The sequence below is a fragment of the Schistocerca nitens genome, chromosome 9, assembly GCF_023898315.1.
Source record: "Schistocerca nitens isolate TAMUIC-IGC-003100 chromosome 9, iqSchNite1.1, whole genome shotgun sequence".
Taxonomy (NCBI): Eukaryota; Metazoa; Arthropoda; class Insecta; order Orthoptera; family Acrididae; genus Schistocerca; species Schistocerca nitens.
The window spans coordinates 122,359,026-122,372,059 of record NC_064622.1 but is presented as its reverse complement, the minus strand read 5'-3'; the positions used below and the strand labels follow the sequence as shown (position 1 = coordinate 122,372,059).

Here is a 13,034-nt window from a genome sequence, read left to right as displayed (position 1 = left end):
ACCAGTGGAAGAACAGAACATAGGGCGTTATAAAAACCCTAAGCAGAACTCATATAAAGGCAAAAATTTCGCACAAGGAATACATCCATAAGTAAGGTGACCAAATTTAAATATGAACTATTGATTCGTAGTTATTTCGCCAATTCTCTGTGGAGACAAGTGCCTGTAGTATGCGCTATTGAAACAACTTCATCTCATTATTTGAAAGTTAAGTTACGTAAATGGAGTCGAGCGGTATTATGCTGCTGTAAGTCAGCTGTGGATGATGACTGCTGGGAGCTCATGTGACGGCAGTAATTCAGCCGTGAGCTTATTGATCATCACTCTGGCTTCATGTCTCTGCTGACCTTGAAATGAGGACCGTCTAAGTATCTGCTTGCGTACTTGCTAATCACGCCACAGACAGGTTCTCGGCAGCGTGGTGGCGTCGCGGTTACTACGTTCTGCGTCAAGAGCCGGACCCTCCGATGACGTCACGCGGCCTTGATACGGCGCCAGTGCCCGTGAGATGGGCACGCGCAGCCAGCAGTCAGTTGCGGACACGTGGGCCGCATGGCGGATTCTCCGGCAGACGACGCAAGCACAGGTAAGCAGCACACACGGCCGCTACCTGTAAACAATGCCTACTCCATTGCTGCGCCTCCGTAGTGCATACCTAGGCCACTGAAAACCCTACTGCCGCGTTCGAGTGTATCTCCGACAGTAAATGTACGTGGCCCGATTGATTAACAGATAGTTCAGAGCCTATAATATGAATTATGCTTTTCATTACTCACTATATGTACGGTATACAAAAATGGACTGTGTACTGCGTGGTAGGGAACACTATCTGAAGCCTGACACTATGAAATTCAGTACGGCCCTCCTGTAAACTCTACATCTGTAATTCGTACGCTACCGTGTGGATTGTGGTCGGAGCTACTTGCTATATTTGTACCACACTATCCGCAGATGATGTGCGGATAGAACATCTGTCAGGAAGTCTGGGTATAGGTCCACATTTATGTAACTTATAGCCAGTCGTTGTGGCCGAACGGTTATAGGCGCTTTAGCCCGGGACCGCGCTGCTACTACGGTGGCAGGTTCGAGTTCTGCCTCGAGCATGGCTGTGTGTGATGTCCTTAGGTTAGTTAGGTTTCAGTAGTTCTAACTCTACGGGACTGATGACCACAGATGTTGAAGTCCCATAGTGCTTCGAGCCATTTGAATCTTTTTTTTTAAAAAAAATTCATAAACAGAGCAGTTGAACGGAATGGACAGTGTCTTGAAAGGAGGATATAAGATGAACATCAACAAAAGCAAAACAAGGATAATGGAATGCAGTAGAATTAAGTCGGGTGATGCTGACGGCATTAGATTAGGAAATGAGACACTTAAAGTAGTAAAGGGGTTTTGCTATTTGGGGAGCAAAATAACTGATGATGGTCGAAGTAGAGAGGATATAAAATGTAGACTGGCAATGGCAAGGAAAGCGTTTCTGAAGAAGAGAAATTTGTTAACATCAAGTATAGATTTAAGTGTCAGGAAGTCGTTTCTGAAAGTATTTGTGTGGACTGTAGCCATGTATGGAAGTGAACCATGGACGATAAATAGGTTAGACAGCAAGAAAATAGAAGCTTTCGAAATGCGGTGCTACAGAAGAATGCTGAAGATTAGATGGGTAGATCACATAACTAATGAGGAGGTATTGAACAGAGTTGGGAAGAAGAGGAGTTTGTGGCACAACTTGACCAGAAGAAGGGATCGGTTGGTAGGACATGTTCTGAGGCATCAAAGGATGACCAATTCAGTACTGGAGGGCAGCGTGGATGGTAAAAATCGTAGAGGGAGACCAAGAGATGAATACACTAAGCAGATTCAGAAGGATGTAGGCTGCAGTAGGTATTAGGAGATGAAGAAGGTGGCAGAGGATATAGCATGAAGAGCTGCATCAAACCAGTCTCACGACTGAACATCATAACAACAACAACAACAACAACAAACCGATTTTAGAGAGTAGGTATCTGTACACCTTCATTACATTGAAAGAAAGGAAAGTTGTATTTTTCTGTGGTAATGGAATAATATTTATTCTTTACATAGATATTTTGTGGTTGGTAATATTTCTAAATTTTTATTTAAATTTTTGTTCTATTATTAATTTTTATACCCCAACTCAAATGATATTTCCTCAAAATCATGTAATAGTAAAATTGGCACTTTATCTTTCTTAATCCACAATTTTTCTCTTTTCATTTCACGTTTTTTGACAGTTTCGTCCTGATGATTTTACAGTTGCCGCTTACATTTTCATGTAAACCTTTCCGCAACGCATAATATTTTTCCAGAAATGTTCTGCACAGGTTCTTGTTTATTATTAATGCAACGTTCTCGCGATGCCAAAATAACCCACTAAATAATTTTCGGATTTTTCCTCAGAATTTCCTCCCTCTTACGCTGATCTAACATGAGAAATGCACCACACTCAAGAAATATCACTAAAGCATCTTTATAATGAAAATAAGGTAAGCGATTTGCTATACAAGCGAATTAAATTCCCCTAGAATTTATGAGATGAAACGGTCTCGCAGTCTGTCTTATGAACAAGCAGATTTACCTGGTATTCCATGGCAAGTCAAATAATGGTTCAAATGGCTCTGAGCAGTATGGGACTTAACTTCTGAGGTCATCAGTCCCCTAAAACTTAGAACTACTTAAACCTAACTAACCTAAGGACATCACACACACCCATGCCCGAGGCAGGATTCGAGCCCGCGACCGTAGCGGTCGCGCGGTACCAGACTGTAGCGCCTAGAACCTCTCGGCCACACCGGCCGACCATGGCAAGTCACACAGGATGGATATCCCTAGACTTTGGGCAATTGTGATAAAAAGTAGTATTAGATTCCAGATGTTCGAATCAAACACTTTTCGATATTTATAGTTACTTACCTTCCTCTTTGTGGATTGTGACATTACAAAGACGATGCCACCTTGGGATACGCAGTTCGTTGAATGCCGACTCATGCGGATCATTAATCACAAGCGGCGTTGGATAGGTAATGGAACACGTATTTTTCTGAAAGCAGGTCGGTTTAATCAGAATTACAGTACACTATGGTATTTCCCTATTTTTCTTTCTATAGAACCGTGCTTTTCAACATAATCTCCGTTCAATGTGATGGCCCTACACCACCTTACTGGGAGGGCCTGAGTGTACGCATGGTGCTACTCTATTGGCAGACGTCTTGCTGCGTCAATAACCTCTCCGTCATCGACATAATGCTTCCCACGGAGTGGATTCTTCATGGGGCCAAACAGATGGAAGTCGAAAGAGACGATATCCTGGTTGTGGGGTGGCCTCAAGGAGTGTCCCCTATGTTCACTATCGCATGAGTCACAGTTGTGTGCCGCCGTTTGGCATGCGGGAAATAGTACAGGTTTGCACGGCATTGTTACGGTGGTGATACACGTCTCGCCCAACGACTCACGGTGCTTTTGTTCATTGGCATATCTACGTAGACACTCCTCAATCACCTATGAGTATCTGCGAAGCTCTGCTTTTCCACCAAGAGCAACTGCCCGCATCTCGTGGTCGTGCGGTAGCGTTCTCGCTTCCCACGCAAGGGTTCCCGGGTTCGATTCCCGGTGGGGTCAGGGATTTTCTCTGCCTCGTGATGGCTGGGTGTTGTGTGCTGTCCTTAGGTTAGTTAGGTTTAAGTAGTTCTAAGTTCTAGGGGACTTATGACCACAGCAGTTGAGTCCCATAGTGCTCAGAGCCATTTGAACCAACCAAGAGCAACTCGAAGACAGATCTCTGCTTGGAACGCACCTGCGCTAGAGACGAAATTTAATTGAAGGTTACGCATAGCGCCGCCATGGAAAAAATGGTTCAAATGGCTCTGAGCACTATGGGATTCAACTGCTGTGGTCATAAGTCCCCTAGAACTTAGAACTACTTAAACCTAACTAACCTAAAAACAGCACACAACACCCAGCCATCATGAGGCAGAGAAAATCCCTGACCCCGCCGGGAATCGAACCCGGGAACCCGAGCGTGGGAAGCGAGAACGCTACCGCACGACCACGTGATGCGGGCGCCGCCATGGAACTATAAGGACTGAAGCTGAAATATTTTACGATGTTCCAAAATAAAATCCGCATTTTTCGACCGAAGTTGTCAAAAAAAAAAAAAAATAAATAAATAAAAAAAATTTAAAAAAAATGTGTTGCGTTACTTATTGAACGTCCTCATAGTTGCTAACAGGTGGTTGCTCTATGCAGTGGGACTTTGTCAAAATTTTTGCGTCCATTAATCACTCTGAGACCTGATGCTGAAGGAAACAACAGAAATTTGTCTGGCGCAGCATTTCATTAATACAGACGGTGGCTTCAGCCTGGAAAAAGAAGGGCTTCGGCGCTTTCTTGGTTCAAGTAGTAAGTATGTCGCTAAGGGACAGCTCGTCTTCATGTACTCGTATCCCAGCATGGATCGAGCTTCTAACAAAAGATTCAATAAGTGCATAGCTCTTTCCCGTCGAACAACATCTCTGGCCCTTGTGAGTGTGCGGGTGCATGCGCAGTAGCATGACCTTGAGGTTTAACACGACGGACGCAAGTGCTGTAGATTTAGTCTACCAGTTCATTCGAAAGGTAACCGATAAGTATACGGTCGAAATATCAGTTTAAGAAATGGAGTTCCTGCAGCTACAATACCGAAATACAAAGGATATGTCATTGTATTGCAAAAAGAAAACTCACAGACCGAACAACCAATTCCTCGTTCAAGGTCGAGCTCGGAGGACCACTCATTGAAGTTGTTAAGAATAAAAACTGGATGTCTAGAGGAGCATGGATTTTTATCGTATTCTTTTATTTTAGGCAGAGGGAAGGAAGATAAGTTTTAATGTATCGTTGAAAAAAATGGTTCAAATGGCTCTGAGCACTAAGGGACTTAACTTCTGAGGTCATCAGTCCCCTAGAACTTAGAACTACTTCAACCTAACTAACCTAAGGACAGCACACACATCCACGCTCGAGGCAGGATTCGAACCTGCGGCCGTAGCGGTCGCGCGGTTCGAGACTGTAGCGCCTAGAACCGCTCGGCCACTCCGGCCAGCTAATGTATCGTTGACATGGAGGTCGTTATACATAGAGCACAACCTCAGATTATACGGGAATAGGGAAGGAAATCGGCTGTGCCATCTCAAACAAAACAACCTGGCACTTGCTCGGAGCGATTTATGGATATAACGGAAAATCTAAATTAGGATGGCGGGACGCGAATTTGAACCAGCCTCGTAACGAATGCGCGCCCATTGTGTTAGTCACTGCACTAACTCGCTCGGTTATTTTGATATGGCGTGATATGGCGATCAAAGAATAGTGACGACAAATGAAAGGCGGGGGGGGGGGGGGGGGAGGGGGGGGTTTAATACGAAAGGAATGCAGAAGAAAAGGAATACTGAAACAGTGTTTCTGTTAGTAGACGACTCTGCTACTTGTCCCAATCGTTATAGGATCAGACCAATGAAATCACCCAGCTTCACAGGAAGGCAGCTAAAGCAAGGATAAGGGTCTCCCCCGAGAAGCGTTTATTTATTTGCAAGTTCCGTGGATAAACACTGCGTCCTCTCGCTGCCATGTGGAATGACGCAGTGTGAGGACACTGCAGTATACTTTCTCGTTTGGGAATCAGGTATGACATTAGTTTTTCTTTGAAGTTAATTTTATGATACCAGAATGAGATTTTGACTTTGCAGCGGAGTGTGCGCTGGTATGAAACTTCGTGGCAGATTAAAACTGTGTGCCGGACCGAGACTCGAACTTTGTTCCTTTGCCAATTTTATGTTATGTTAAACACTTTACAACACTGCATAGATTGTTAAAGATATCTATCTTTGATAGATGATATCAAAGATAACGTATCTTAGAATATCTCAGTTCTTTCTCTGCCACACATACTGTGATCAGAGGATCTTCTTGTAGTATTAAATTTACGAATTTGTGGTTTTCGAATTGTGTTTGATTAATGGCAACAAACCTCAGGGCGGAGCGAACGCGCTATGAACCTTTTTCAGTATAACCAAAAGGCTGTTATGAAGAGGTTGTAGAGAGGACTTCTCGTATTATCTTTATTGGACACTTCTGTGCTACAAACACTTACTCCTAAATGGCGAACTATCCTAAAACCCCATGTCTTAAGACATTAATGAACGAAAATGGGAAAAGTAAATCACTTTTTTTTTTCATTTTCACCCAAAGAACCTGATATTTTTGTAACGAATAAGTTGCCAAGCATAGATGTTTAAGAAGATATGCGGCATATGACTTGCTCTTTGTGTTTTTTATAAATATAAACACCTGACAGTATAGAATATCATGTTTAATTTATTATTTTGATTTATCAACGTTCAATGGCAGCACAGGTGCAGAGTAATCCTGTTCTCGTATATACGTTTTCAACTACTGAATTAACTACCGAAGTCACCGTACAAGAATAACATCACATCTAATGAAATCCTCTCGGGCTTCCATCCGGGTAGCTGCGTCGAAAATCCGCGTCGTTTCGACAAGTGTCATTGTCATCATCTTTGCCAGAAGATGATGAGAATGACACTCATCGAAACGTTGCGGATTTTCGACACATCTACCCTGATGAAATCCCGAGAAGATTTCGTCAACAGTATACACCGGGAAAGTCTACACTCAAATAATATCGAAACAGTTTCTCGATGTAAAACACTATAAGCGAAATATGCAGATGGAGGATACAGCTAAGTACATCGCAGTGCCAAAGCTAAGGCCGAGATAAGTAAATAGACGGAACATATTAACTACTCGATTGAAATGAATCGAAGAGGAGGAGCAAGTTGCCAGAGGTTTCTAGTTCGTGTACGGCAAGTTGGACGTCACGTGGTGTGAGATAAGCGTGACTACTGGTCTCATAGAACGAAGCAGCCGAAGGATCCAGAAAAGACAGTGTCCGTCAGTCAGTGAGCAGTTACGGTACACTGTAGGGGTGCTCTTCGTTACAGTATGGTACGGTGACGACATTTGGATGTCTTCACGCGGAGAGGAATCATCGGGAAACTGGAAGGACGAAGGGTGACGAGTGTAGCCCAGGAGTTTGGCATTGCTCACACTCTTGCTTCATGTCCACGAGGAGCGTTCCCTATCACAAGCACTGCTGCCTGAAGGAGAGAAAGTACTCAGCCGCGATTTTCTACAACACCTGATGACCACTTCATTGTGCAAACAGTGCAAGCTAGAGAGGATGGAGTATTTGTGTCACTGATGAGTGGCCCTACTCTACGATGTCATTCAGAATCACCGAATTGATTCTGCTCTTCCCGAGTTGTCTGCAGTATTCAGCTCCGTAGCATTTGCTTAACAACTTCGCCTTTGCAGCTTATTCAGACTTTCGTTAGTCGATGCGCCCTACCTGGTACCCAATGCGTGGCATTATGGAATTAACAAAGTCTGCGCCGTTCTAAACACTTTCCGCGGAGCTGTTCACAGTCTCTTTTGGGAGTGGCGAAATAGACGTTCTCCCTGACCGAGAAACAGCGGTGAAATGTTTATGCTTCTCGGCTGGTGGGTGGCGACGCTTCCGTGGGGCAAGTAATGCCAACTGTTTTGCGCTAAGAAACACGCTACTCTCGCATTCCCTTATTAGTTTTCATACGTACAATTCACCTGCATTTTAATAAAAATCCGTTCTGAATTTCACCCTTTTTCTATCTGTTTGATGAATTATCTTACATATTTACATTTACTTTGTTCTTTTTGTTGCAGTGATCACAAAAAAACTTATCCTTGTTTAACATTGTTTTCCTAGATCGCTTCTTTACCATTTTATTCTATAATCTCTTACTTACTAGAACGAATCAATTCCGAAGGAATTTCATGATTGGTTGTTCCCTTTGCACGATTTCTTGCCTTCTGAGGAAAATTAAGCTGCACACATAAAAGGTAGTACCACCATACCGCTAGTGGTTGATACACTGAATGCTACGATGTTTTGTTTACGCTTCTGTCGATGTCTCCGAACATGCTATAACATTTGATCTAGCGAAATTTCTCCCTCTTCTGCAATGAATAATTCATCTATTGTTCATAGTAAAGTGGGATCTAAAGCATTATTCAGAAAGGTTAGTTTTTCCATGGGTAACACGCTGAACGATTTCTCCGGCCAGTACAACATCGGTCGAGATTGGGACCCCGCTATGGTACCTGTAATCGTAACAGGAAGCTATAACGTTGCTCCGGCTGTATCACACTTTGTTTTAACTCTAATTTTGCCGTACTCGTTAATTTCGTACTATTAATGGATTAATGTTTTTGGAGAAAACATAGCGTAAAACAAGCGGCTGCCATTCCTTCGAAATTGTGGCTGCGGCATTTATACTACTTCTTTACACTGTGGTGCTTCCACATTGCCTACAAACAGCTGAATTATACTCGATAGTTTGTCAGTACGAATTATCTGTGCTGCAAATGGTCAACTAATTCCTTGATAGAGTTGCTGAGGTCTCTTACTGAGAAGACAAGATGCGTATGTCTTTGTTCTGCCAAAATTATTACTTCAGTCATTCGCACTTATACCCTCTTGTCGATAACTTTGCATTGACCGGATATGGATGGATCATCAAACATTGCAAACGGGAATTCAAAATTGCAGCTGGAAATAGCATGTTAATATACAGGGTGTTACAAAAAGGTACGGCCAAACTTTCAGGAAACATTCCTCACACACGAATAAAGAAAAGATGTTATGTGGGCATGTGTCCGGAAACACTTAATTTCCATGTTAGAGCTCAATTTAGTTTCGTCTGTATGTCCTGTACTTCCTCGATTCACCGCCAGTTGGCCCAATAGAAGGAAGGTAATGTTGACTTCGGTGCTTGTGTTGACATGAGACTCATTGCTCTACAGTACTAGCATCAAGCACATCAGTACGCAGCATCAACAGGTTAGTGTTCATCACGAACGTGGTTTTGCAGTCAGTGCAATGTTTACAAATGCGGAGTTCGCAGATGCCCATTTGATGTATGGATTAGCACGGGGCAATAGCCGTGGCGCGGTACGTTTGTATCGAGACAGGTATCCAGAACGAAGGTGTCCCGACAGGAAGACGTCCGAAGCAATTGATCGACGTCTTCGGGAGCACGGAACATTCCAGCCTATGACTCGTGACTGCGGAAGACCTAGAACGACGAGGACACCTGCAATGGACGAGGCAATTCTTCGTGCAGTTGACGATAACCCTGATGTCAGCGTCAGAGAAGTTGCTGCTGTACAAGGTAACGTTGACCACGTCACTGTATGGAGAGTGCTACGGGAGAGCCAGTTGTTTCCGTACCATGTACATAGTGTGCAGGCACTATCAGCAGCTGATTGGCCTCCAGGGGTACTTTTCTGCGAATAGTTCATCCAACAATGTGTCAATCCTCATTTCAGTGCAGACGTTCTCTTTACGGATGAGGCTTCATTCCAACGTGATCAAATTGTAAATTTTCACAATCAACATGTGTGGGCTGGCGAGAATCCGCACGCAATTGTGCAATCACGTCATCAACACAGATTTTCTGTGAACGTTTGGGGACGCATTGTTGGCGATGTCTTGATTGGGCCCCATGTTCTTCCACCTACGCTCAATGGAGCACGTTATCATGATTTCATACGGGATACTCTACCTGTGCTGCTAGAACATGTGCCTTTACAAGTACGACACAACATGTGGTTCATGCACTATGGAGCTCCTGCACATTTCAGTCGAAGTGTTCGTACGCTTCTCAACAACAGATTCGGTGACTGATTGATTGGTAGAGGCGGACTAATTCCATGGCCTCCACGCTCTCCTGACCTCAACCCTCTTGACTTTCATTTATGGGGGCATTTGAAGGCTCTTGTCTAAGCAACCCCGGTACCAAATGTAGAGACTCTTCGTGCTCGTATTGTGGACGGCTGTGATACAATATGCCATTCTCCAGGGCTGCATCAGCGCATCAGGGATTCCATGTGACGGAGGGTGGATGCATGTATCCTCGCTAACGGAGGACATTTTGAACATTTCCTATAACAAAGTGTTTGAAGTCACGCTGGTAAGTTGTGTTGCTATGGGTTTCTATTCCATGATTAATGTGATTTGAAGAGAAGTAATAAAATGAGCTCTAAAATGGAAAGTAAGCGTTCCCGGACACATGTCCACATAACATATTTTCTTTCTTTGTGTGTGAGGAATGTTTCCTGAAAGTTTTACCGTACCTTTTTGTAACACCCTGTATACCCTAGCTTGATCTGAATAATCCTTAGCCGTAGAAGCTTGAGCAAAGAATGTTATTTACTTTTCACTAGATGTCGAATGTGCTGTGTCCCTGTGGGGAATTCTTTTTCCACTTGCAGTAATCCCAATCACTTCAGCTTCACACAGGTGCAAGGAAAATTTACCTGTGATAATATATTGCGACGTCGTCTTCTACGCCACCTAGGAGAAAGGAATTACCACGTATCTCCTCGCTCCTTAGACAGAAGAAGACTGCTACAGCAAACTAAAGGAAAAATAATATTAATCTATGTACCCCACCACAAAATTAAACGCAATAGTCTGCGTTCTTGACACTTATCACTAGACCTAAGCTCATAAGGTACACTCTGTATTTTTCTCTTTCCGCGTGGTAATTTCTTTTTCGATAGTAACGATGTGGGTATTTGTGTTAACGAATCAGCTGTGCCTTAAAAGGTTTAACGCGATTAACTTGCAGAACCGATGTTTTCTTAAGTAATAGTGACTTAACACTGACCGGTGAAGTTATTCCCGCAGGCTGGTACGGTCCTTGAGATTTTGTCAAGAATTTCTTGGTTAGAGTCTTCGAGGTATACGGATTTTCTAGTAGAACCCACTGTTCTATTCTGTACTGATTAATATACTCGTTCCCTGTCAATTCGCTCTTCTTTTTGTGAATTGCTGCACGTGTTCACCCAGCATTCCTAATTTTCATGGCACTAAATCAAAAGTCGACGGCACTTTTCATCCATACACCATTTCGTACAGTGAGTTGTACACATTCACCACACAGCCAAACAGACATCCCATTCTAAACGTTGACTGTTCACATAGTGTCATAACTTCTTCCGTATGGTATATTGTACACGTTCCGTAAGATCATTACCTTGTGGATGGATAAGACGACAACCTGTTTCTCCAGAGCAGGCATGAAATTTTGTTCCTTGATATGACATGTGGTATAACAAACTTAAGAAATCAATGGTTCGCCATAGCTTGAGCTACTGTGCTTGCTCTCTGATCTGGTACTGCTATCAGTACGAGGTACCTTGAGAAATAGACGATCATCGCCAGTAAATACTTTTTACCCGCTAAACTTCTATTAATGGTCCTAATGCGTCATTTTCAATCATTTGAAATATTTTCCGATTATGGTAACCTATGACGTTGTATCTTTTTAATACTCAAATCTGTTCGTTGAACATAAGAAATTCAACTATTATTTTCATATTGCTCCACATCACCTCGCCGTATTCTACTCCAAAATCTCTTTGCGATTCAGCTGCAGTAGCTTTAAATCTGTCAAATACTTTACCTATACGTTCAGCATGTTCAGCTAGATCTTTAGAAAAACGTATGATTTCATCCAAGCAGACCATGGAGTTTTTCGCTTTTAAAACTTTTGGGACTCAATCTAATAAACAGTGAAATGTTGCAGGTGGGTTTTTGAACCCAAAAGGAATTCTACGATACTGCTAGCACCTGGATGATGTTATAAAAGCTGTTTATGGACTATCTTCTGGACATACTTCGATCTAGTGCTAACTACTCCTTGAATCGAGTATGGAAAAGATTTTACACCGTCCCATGTTATGTCTTCTTTGAGCTGTTGATCTATGAACTGTTCTTCAGATGTTTTGGTTACCTGCTACAGTTCACTGTTGCATGACTGCCTGTTGGAGTACGATGCTGTGTTATCAGTGTGGCTGGCCCAGAACCTTCTGAATTAAATAAATCATTGTACCAACCTAATGACTCCACGACCTATCGATCATTTCCCGTTGAGAGACGAACCTTGTTATGGAACGCAGACTTGCTGACAGTTTACATGACATCGTCCTCTATTTCTTACCCATCAATGTCTTCTTCTTCGAGTACATGACTTGTAGCTATTACTAATATCTTCAGAAGATTTACTTCATTCGTTGTGAAATCATCTATGGTTACTGGCACCATAAGCTGTCCATTTATTTCCTTACGATATTTTATACTTCTTCATATAAAACAATGCTGTTTACCCAACATATCATTACTTCACATAGTTTCTATTAAACACAATGCGTATTGTGCAACATCTGTGCCTATCGTAAACCAAACTAGGTTTCCTGTACTTACTGGTACTCTTTCATGTGAAACAATTTTTAACGTAGTTGTACACAGCTTAGTTCGTACCACCTTAGCAAAGGGTTTACCTTTGACACAGAAACATTTGTACCTGTTGCATCCATTGGAAACGAACCCCTGTTGAGTTTAACTGTTCGTTGCGAAAGGCAGATTTTAGCATGGTGGCCAACCGGATAGTCTTAGCAGAATATTGTAGAAAACCTTTGCCTCACAGTTGTAAACAATTCTATTTCTTTGTGAAGCCATGTGTTCTCTGCTTTAAACTTGAACTGTGTTCAGTATGAGATTTTCATTCTGTAGCGGAGTGTGCGCTGATGCGAAACTTTCTGGCGGATTAAAACTGCGTGCTGGACCGAGACTCGAACTCAGGACCTTTGCCTTTCGCGGGCAAGTGCTCTACCATGTGTGCGCCGGTATCTACTACAAACCTTACTTCGTTTTATTTACCAAGCTGTCAAGCAACAGTCTGAATCTGTATACGTTTTCACAGTACTGTGATCTATTGGGAACGCTTTCCGATGGAAGGAACTTTCCCATTCCCGTTTAACTGTTTCTTTCTCGCACTGTACTTGCCCTCCTAGTTCATAGTTTCACAATCTCGAGCCTTATTCTCATAGTGTTGGAAATTACAATATTGTGCTTC

The 13,034-nt window shown here is 42.8% G+C and overlaps 1 long non-coding RNA gene across 1 annotated transcript in view; it reads left to right on the top strand.

Moving 5' to 3' along the window:
* The first annotated feature begins 535 nt into the window (after positions 1–535).
* LOC126203469 (uncharacterized) overlaps positions 536–13,034 on the top strand; it is a 56,603-nt gene continuing 44,104 nt past the window's right edge. Inside the window, exon 1 of the long non-coding RNA XR_007540266.1 lies at positions 536–586. This is a non-coding gene — a long non-coding RNA (uncharacterized LOC126203469). The remainder of the gene's footprint in view (positions 587–13,034) is intronic.